This window comes from Elephantulus edwardii, unplaced genomic scaffold (genome assembly GCF_000299155.1).
Source record: "Elephantulus edwardii isolate Elephantulus edwardi_28Jun2011 unplaced genomic scaffold, EleEdw1.0 scaffold00003, whole genome shotgun sequence".
NCBI lineage: Eukaryota > Metazoa > Chordata > Mammalia > Macroscelidea > Macroscelididae > Elephantulus > Elephantulus edwardii.
The window spans coordinates 26,756,890-26,766,681 of NW_006399753.1; the positions used below are offsets into that span (position 1 = coordinate 26,756,890).

A 9,792-nucleotide genomic window follows, 5' to 3' on the forward strand; every position below is an offset into this window, starting at 1 on the left:
TCATATAGAACTACTATTATATACTGCAAATAAAGTGCTTGTAACAAACCAAGTCTAAAATAAAAGTTTGCACATCTAAAGAGCAAGGAAAAATTAATTATTCTTAATAAAATATTGTTTTTACTTTGCTTTGCTTTGTTTGACTTTAAGGGCCCATTAATTTATTAGAAGAGGGAAACTTTTTTAAAAACAAGAAATGTTGCATAAATCCACTGAGGAGAGAAAATGCTCTTATCATCAGAGTTATAACTATTAAGTGGTTATTGAATGCCTTAGTTTATAAGGCAAAATAGATGTCTTATATACAATGGGATCATTTCACTCTGTCAGCACATCTATTCAATTGCCTGCCAAAAGTATGTGGATAATAAAATTCTATGTACACTTTAGCAAATGACAGTCATCTGTGAAAATACACATTATTTTTCAAATATTTTAAATTTTTTATTAATATTAATTACAATTTACAGAGACCTTGGATCTCCATTCATTCATTGTTGTACCCCAAATATTTAAAATTTTTTTAAAAAAATATTTTTTTGAATGAATGGAATCCAAAATCTCTGTAAATGTTCATTAAAATTATTTAAAAAAAAAAAGAAAAGAAAACTCAAAGACCACAGAGTTGTCGGACCTTTGAGCTGAGATGTTAGAAATCATGCTTCCATTTTCTAAATGAGAAAATTGTGGCTCAGAGGAACAATTATTTGGGCAACACTGCAGAAGTGGCATCCACTTCCTAAGCAACTTGCCTCTGGAAATTCTAATGAACTTTGATAAATGTTGATAGCTGTAGAAGGGCTTCAGGCCTATTGTTCATAGGGTCACTATGAGTCGTGCTCAACTAGAAGACAACAACAACAATACAGGAAGTGAGAGGTAGAACCAGTACACTGTGGGACAGTTGTTATTGTTAGTGGTGATGTTAACTTGACTCAAATCCGTGGTGACTGCATGCCTAATAGAACAATACACTACCCAGTCAGGCTCCATCCTCACCATCTCAGCTGTGTGTAAACCCATTCTTGTTGTCACAGTGTCGTTCCACCTCACTGAGGAACTTCCGGGACAAAGAAAAATTATTTTAGTCATTTGCAAGTGATATGTTTGAAAAAAAATAGAAATCTCAAGGATGATAAGGAACCTATGTAGATTTTAGTTGAAAGGTGCCTTGTTGGAAAAGATCTCATTGGATTCCAATGAGCACTGGATAAGGAAGATCAAAGGAAGAATGATACATTTGAATAAGGCATTAGTGAAGAATACTGAAGGTACTGTAGACTGCCAAAGCAATGAATATCTCTGCCTCGGAAAATTTACAGCCAGAGATATCATAGCAAGCTAGTCTGGGTACACTTTATCTCACGTACTTTGGACATGTTATCAGGGGAAATCAGTCCCCAGAGAAAGACATGTGAAGTAGAGGGACACTAAAAATAAAAAGAAGATTCTCAAGAGATAGATTGACACACTGGTTGCAACAAGAGGCTCAACAATTATGAGAATAGTGCAAGGTTGTTGTACTTTGTGAGTTGGAATAGGTTCAACAATATCTAAAAACAACATTAACAATATTTGGTCTACATGATAAAATTGTGCATATTATCTTCATGTTGTTACTGTTATGATGTTACATCAAGTGGGGACTGAATCATTGCTGACCGTGTGTTTTTTGAGGCTGTAATCTTATGAGAGAAGATTGCCTTCTTTCTTCAATGAAACAGCTGATGGATTCCAACCATCAGTCTGTGAATTCCTTACCTCCTAGATAGACCACCAGTTATTTTCTTTATAGCATATAAATGAAATAAACTATATACATAATTGTTCAATTGATGTAGCAGGATTAAATATGCATAAGGTTAACATGTTTTTATTGTTGTTATGTACCACAGACTCAAAACAGACCCATAGCTGACCCTCGGAGGTGGGGGGGGGTTCAGAGGCAGGTAATTGAACAGAAGGTAATTGCCCTTCCTTTTCCCATGGAGCAGCTGATGGGATTCGAACAGCGTCCCTTTGAGACTGCAACACAACTAGGCGACCAGAGCTCCCTAAGGTCAACAAGTATTGCTTTGAAATTGGAAATGTTAAACCTTAGTGTACTACTAACTTTATGATTTTTTGCCAGTCTCTCCATGTCTAGTTTTCTAATCTGAAATATAAAGTTTTCTAAAGCTACTTTTAAGGAGATCTGACGGTGCAGTGTTAAGAATTCAGCTGCTACTCAAAGGACAGGTATTCCATATCAAAACCACAGCCACGCCATGAAAGAAATATGGGGCAATCTGCTTCCAGAAAGACCACAGAAACCTATCAGAGAGGGTCATTGTGAGTTGGAATCAACCTGATGGCAATCAGTTAGTTGGGTTGATTTTTTTTTTATCATTTTCTATTTAATGCTTTCTAAATTTCAGTTTAAAAATTTAAGAAAAGCTTATGAAATTGTGTGTGTGTGTGTGTGTGTGTGTGTGTGTGTGTGTGTGTAAATTCTTTACCGAGTATGGTTCGAGGCCACCAGTTACCCCAAGGAAGAAGAAGGGTGGGCAGTCTCCTCCAAGCGATTAACTGGCTCTAAAAACCTGCTGGAGGGTCATCAATGGATTGGTTCTGACTCTACAGTACACAACAATAACAACAACAGTGAAGTCTTTTCATTCTCACTGTTCATATTTTCTTTTCTTGAGGAAAGAAATTAAAAAATGAGCGATTTTTTTTTCCAAAATTACTTAGTTTTTGTTGTTGTTGTTATGTGCCGTTGAGTCGTTTGCGACTCATAGCGACCCTATGAACAACAGCCCTAAACCCTGCTCTATCCTGTGCCAATCTCATTGCCTCTGACACACCCATCCCGATTACCCCAGTCACTGAATCAATCCACCTCAAAGAGGGTCTTCCCCTCCTGCGCTGTCCCTCCACTCTACCCAGCATGATGTCCCTCTCTAAAGACCTGTCTCTCCTTACAACATGTCCAAAGTATGTCAGTAGAATGTAAAATAATAAAACTCAAGACTAGCTTAATGAGGCTCAAAACTTGTAAGACTAGCCATTCAATTAAGAAATCAAGAGTCTGTAGCATTCCTTTTGAAAATTTTTATTATTTGAATTCTCATTTTAATGGAGCAGAATAATAATAATAATACTGTCCTCCATTTCTGCACTATCTTTCTAGTAGGAACCATACCTGTCACCAATTATCAAAGATTTAAATTTCGTTTCTTCAGAGCAAAGACCTTTAAATTTGACATCCTTCTAGAAATTTATATTAACATCCTATTTGTTTTTATGTACACTTTTTAAAAATGTGAGTGTCTTTACACGGTGAGAAAGTTGTGTTCATTCAATGATTTCAACATAATTTTTATGAATACAATGTTGTTGTCATGTGCCGTCAAGTTGCCTGTGACTCATAGTGACCCTATGTACTCCTTAGCTCTGAATCCTGCTCTATCATGAGCCAACCTTATTATCTCTGACACCCCTGCCCCCACTACCCAAGTCACTGAATCAATCCATCTCATCGAGCATCTTCCTCTCTTGTGCTGTTCCTCCACCCTTCCAAGCATGGTGTCCCTTTCCAAGGACTGGTCCCTCCTTTCAACTTCCCCAGAGTATGGCAGACAAAGCTTCAGAATTCTTGCTTCCAAAGAGCAGTCTGATTTCACTGAACTTTTTTGTTCTCCTAGCAGTCCATGATATATTCAATACTCTTCTCCAGTACCACAGTTCAGACACATCAATTCAACTATCATCCCTTTTCATTGTCCAGCTTTCTGATAGAAAACAAATAATTGCAAAAACCATGTCCTTGATCAGGTGCACCTTAGTCTCCAGACTGACAATGTTGCTCTTCAGTACTCTGGAGAGTTCCCTGACAGCAGACTTTTCCAATGCAATTTGTCTTTTAATTTCCTCAATGCTGGTACCAAGAGTGTTGATTGTGAAACTAAGCAAACTGAAGCTGTTAACAATCTCAATCTCTGTACCATCTATCATGATGCTGCCAATGGGCCCACTTGTGAGAATCTTTTTCGTTTTGTTTTGTTTTGTTTTTATGTTGAGCTTCAATCCATATTTCCTTCTGCAGCAAGCTCTTCAGGTACTCCTCACTCAGTTTCAACAAGCAAGATTGTGTCATCAGCATAACTTAGGTTGCTGATGAATCTTCCTCCAGTCTTGATGCCACATTTCTCCTCATTGAGCCCAGCCTCCTCGATGATCTGCTCTGCGTATAGATTGAAAAGGTATGGAGATAGGACACATACCAGGTGTACACCTTTCCTGATTCACACCAGGTGTACACCTTTCCTGATTTTTATTTTATGCTCACATTATCTAGTTAACCAAGATTAAATTAAGGTACATAAAACAATAACTATAAAAGTGCCATATATTGATCTGAAAAGAAATATAACTTATTTTTTGTATTTAAAAATAATTCATGGACATATAGAAGGAATCACTGGATAATCTCAATATCAGCTGTGAAAACTAAGCTAGGTGCTGATTGTGGAACAGAGTCATATGCAAGTATTCATATGCAAATTCAAACTAAGGTAAAGAAGGTTAAATCAAATCCACAGGATCTAAAATTTGGCCTTGACTCTATCACACCTGAACTTAAAAACCATCTCAGGAACAGATCTGAGGGCTTGAACACTAATGAGCCAAGACCAGATGAGCTGTGAAAGGATATGAAGAATATCATCCATAAGGAATACAAAAGGTATTTACAAAGAGAAAGGAGGGCGGAAAGACCAAGATGGCACTAGAAGGCCAAGAAGTCAAAGAAAAGGGAAGAAATCAAGAAGTTAAGCTGAACAGAAGATTGCAAAAGGCAAAGTATTATAATGAAATTAACAAACAGCTGGAGTCGGCAAATCAAAAGAGATAAACTCGCTTGGTATTTCTTGAGCTAAAGGAAACAAAGAACTAATTCAAGCCTCGAGTTGCAATACTTAAGGATTATATAGGAAGAATACTGAATAACCCAGGAAGCATTAAAAGAAGATGGAAGGAATACACAGAGTCACTGTACCAAAAATAATTGACTGACACAGAAGAGTTTCATGAAACAGCATAGAATCAAGAGACAATGGTGATGAAGGAGGAAGGGCAAGCAGGTTTGAAGGAAATGGCAAAAATCAAGGCCCCAGGAATTGATGGAAAATCAGTTGACATATTTCAACAAACAGATGTTCCCCTGGATGTACTTATCAGGTTGTGCCAGGAGATAACTCTTGTATTGTTAACTTACTGGAAGAGATCCATATTTATTCTCATCCTAAAAAAAGTGACCTAACAGAGTGTGGAAATTATTAAATGATTTCACTAATATCACACTAAGAAATACCCTGCTGCAGATGATCCAAAAGGACAAAGAACTACCAGAAATACAAGCTGGTTTAGAAGAGGCCATGGTACGAGACACGTTATCTCCAATGTCAGATGAATCTGGCTGAAAGCAAAGAGCACGCAAGTATATACAAAGGCATTTGACTGTGTGGATCACAACAAATTGTGGCTAACCCTGAGAAGACTAACCAGAACACTTGACTGTGCTTATGTGAACCCTGTACTTGAATGAGAAGGAAGTTGTCAGAACAGAGAAAGAAAACACTGCATGGTTCAAAGTCAGAAAAGGAGTGTGTCAGGGATATATCCCACCTCCATACCTTTTCCATCTGTATGCAGGACAGATCATTTGAGACTAGGCTTTATGAGAAGGAATATGGTGTCAGGATTGGAGGAAGACTCATCAACTCCTTTGATAGGCAGATGACACAACCTTGCTTGCCAAAATTGAGGAGAACCTAAAGTACTTGTGGATGGAAGTCAAGGACTGTAGTCTTCAATACGGATTGAAGCTCAACATCAAGAAGACAAAGTTTCTCATGCCTGGTCCAATTGGCAGCACCATGAAAGATGGAGAAGAGATTGAGACCATTAGCCATTTCAGCTTCTCAACTTTAAAATCAACACGCTTGGTACCAGCAGTCAGGAAATCAAAAGACGAGTTACATTGGGGAATTCTGCTATCAGGGATCTCTCCAAACTGATAAAGAGTAATGATATCAGTCTAGTGACTAAAGTATGCCTCATCCAGGCCGCAGTCTTCCTAATTACTTGCTATGCTTCAGAGAGCCGGACAATGACTGAGGATGACAGAAGAAGAATTTATTCCTTTGAGTTGTGGTGCTGGAGAAGGGTATTGGACATATCGTGGACCACTAAGAGAACAAACAGATCTGTCTTGGAGAGGATGAAACCAAGTTTCTCCTTGGAATCAAGGATTTTAAAGCTCCATCTCACACTTTGGGCACATGGCCAGGAGTGACCAGTCCTTGGAGAAGACATCGGACTTGGAAGGGTGGAGGGACAGCGCAGAAGACAACCCTGGATGAAATGGATTGACACAGTAACTGGGATAGTGAGAGTGTGTCAGAGCCAGTGAGATTGGCTCAGAATAGGGCAGAGTTCAAAGCTATTGTACAAAGGGTCAATATAGGTTGCAGGCAACGCAATAGCACATAACAACATCTTATTTTTATATTCTGTTCTATTTTTATTGGAAATACTTTTTTAAAAGCATACAATTCACTTCACAGAAATAAAAATGAAAATGAACAGATATAATAGTGGCCAACTACCTAAGCAATTTTAATATACTGAGGGCATACATAAGTGTGTTTTACAGAGAATTCAAAATATTACTAATTTGCTAAGTTTGTTAAGATAGAGTTGGATTACAATAAGAAGCAATATGTGATCAAAGAGTTGTACATAGTTTTGAAAGAGGTTTAAAAGAGAGAACAAAATTTTTCTCCCACTGTGATCACAATCTGAGTTCTCTATAAACTTTCATTAAAATCTCAATTAAAATAAAAAAATTTTAAAAAGAAAAGATTATCATTCCTATGAAAATATATTAAGTTTGAATGCCATCAGAAAGTTTCCATTTTCCTATAGTACTTCGTACAGACATACATTGTTTAATGAGTATTTGAAAGCTAATAGGTAAAAATTTACATAAATATGCTTATTCTTGTGGTTGTGTACAATTGAGTTGGAAATGGTGCACAGCTGACCCTCCATTGTGTTTTCAGAGGTGGTTAATTGTGCAGGAGTTGATTGTCCTTCCTTCTCCTGTGAAGCAGCTGATGAGTTTGAACTGTGTACCACTGGGTTGTCAGTGTTACCCCTTACCACTGTGCCATCAAAGCTTCCCAAATCTCTTGCTTAGACCTAGAATTTTTTCTTTCAAGAGCAAGTCTATAAATGTGTTCTTGTAAATGTTGTTGTGAGATGCCATTGTGTCAAGTACCCCTGTGAACAGCGAACCTGACACCTACCCTATCCTGTGCCATCCTCATCATCTCTGACACACGAGAGCTTACTGCTGGAGTCACCATGGCAATCTATCTTGTTGGAGAGTCTTCGTCTCCTTTGCTTAACTTCCATCTCTCCAAGCACAATGTCCCTTTTCAAAGAATAGCCTCACCTCACTACATGTCCAAAGATGAAGCTTCATTTTCTTTGGTGATAAATTGTTCAGACCTTCTTCCAGACTTGGAACCTCCGCTTGGAACCTAACTTAACTGTACCACTTAGGGATTCAAATGTTTTAAATTGAAATTGACTGTCAGCTGTATGTAATGAAAAGAAGTTTTACAATGTCAACAGACAATATTGAGGAATATTCTCAGTAACTGGTAAAATACTATAAATTTAGTTTTTTAAACAAGGACAAATTATTTTAAAGTATATGCTTAATAGCACTCTCATGTACAGGAATTCTGATCCTAAAAGAATTGGAGTAACTTTGTATTTATGAAATGTAATGATTTATTTCTTTTACCGTCATCCAAGACAGACACATTAGGAAAGGATATTTAGCGAGACAGTAAGTAGTCATTAATAAAATTAATTTTATATTATTTTCATTCTTATTGATTATTGGTGATCCAGAATCAACTTATAGCTAACCCTCCACTGGGTTTCCAGAGCTGTAAATCACACAGGAAGAAACTGACCATCTTTTTCCCATGGAATAATGGAGGATTCAGACTGCTAGTGGGGCTCCGCCCTTGGGTTCTAACACATCTCCCTTTTGACTCCACTATTTTTACCTTGGGATTCAAAATTGCTGGTTAGAAACAGAAATCCACATGATTGGTAATTATATTTAGTAAGAAAAATAAAGTGTGATATGATGCCTACAATTTGTATTTAGTCAGAATGTACAACGTGAAGGAAAAACTGTTTGCCCAAAATTTTTCGTCTTTGCCAGAACTGTTTTTCAAAATTTCCTTGGGAGTTAAAGTGTTTCCATAAAAAGAGTTTTATTATTCCTTGCCCTTAAGTTACTATTATAGCATTTACTTTAAAACAAGCATATAATTAGGTTGACAGAATTACTGTAAACAAGAATTAAATAGAATGCAGGTTTATAGATACAGAAATTTAGTGCATTGTGACTGGTGACATAATTTCTGGGAGGATAGTATTTCTGTCATATAAAACTTCATTATCTGTTTATCAGCATGTAATTGGTTGCTGTTTCACTACAAGGGTGGATTGTAGATGCACTTATTTGTTAATATCACTAATCTACTTGGGAACTTTCAGATTACTGAAAGAATTATGAGCAGAATCACACTGTTTTCTTGTGTTTCTAACAAGATATTATTTTCTGAGTCTTAATGTATAAGTAAGGAGCTCTGGTGGCCTCGTAGTAAGAAGCTGTTCTGCAATCCCAAAGGCACACAGTTCAAATCCCCTAGCTGCTCCACAGGATAAGGGTGGACAATCTCTTCCCATGCAAATTACTGCTTCTGAAAAATCCTCTGGAGTGTCAGCTATGGGCAGATTCTGCCTTGACAGAACACCACAGCAATATAACAATGTAGACCAGAACAGCATAAACAATAACAGCATACAGATAACTGTGTCAACGACAAAACTTTGCCATTAAAATGGATTTGTTTTATCCAAATGCCACTCTACACACACATTTACCTAGAAAACAGTATACCTTCAATTTCTTACTTAGTTTTGATGTAAATGGTTAACTCCAGTTCCATTCCCTGATTGTTATGTGAAAGATGGGCACTGTGTACAAGGTAGGGAGTATTTTTGTGAAGAACACTACATGATAACAAAATGTTGAACTTGTTTATTATAAAGTATTGATTGAATTTTTAAATAATATTTATCATTCCAATAAAGGCAATTTCTATAACTTTTAAATGTCAAAATCTTAAGTGAGGTGAATTGACAGTGACTCTAACAACGGGGTTGAGCAAATCAAAAGCCTTGAAGCTGGTAAATCTAGGGCAAGGTTCAGATCTGTTGTTCATAGGATTGCTAGGAGCCATAGTTAATGGCACCTAAACACAACACATACAGATCAATTCATTATTTCTTGGGGGTTTTGAAATTAGTCCTCAGAACTAATTTTGCAACTTTTTACTACCTTTAGTATAAATATTGAGAAATGTTATAGGGCTACTATGTCATGAAAAGTGCTGAAGATTTTTAATTTGGAGTTAATAATTTTCTATGTTACAAGAAATGAAAAGTGAAGAAAGCAACTGAGTACTTATCCAGATTTTCTTTGAGAAAATAATTTGGTTAATTTTCTCTCTAAAGCAATATATATATATATAATGTTGGTGTTGTTAAGTGCCATCGAGTTGCTTGAGACTCATAGTGACCCTATGTACAACAGCTCTAAACTCTGCTCTGTCCTGTGCCAATCTCATTGTCTCTGACACACTCATCCCGATTGCC

The 9,792-nt window shown here is 36.9% G+C and overlaps 1 protein-coding gene across 6 annotated transcripts in view; it reads left to right on the forward strand.

The window, feature by feature from the left end:
- SCN1A (sodium channel, voltage-gated, type I, alpha subunit) overlaps positions 1-9,792 on the forward strand; it is a 114,937-nt gene that overhangs the window by 62,492 nt on the left and 42,653 nt on the right. The gene's annotated exons all lie outside the window — the stretch shown is intronic.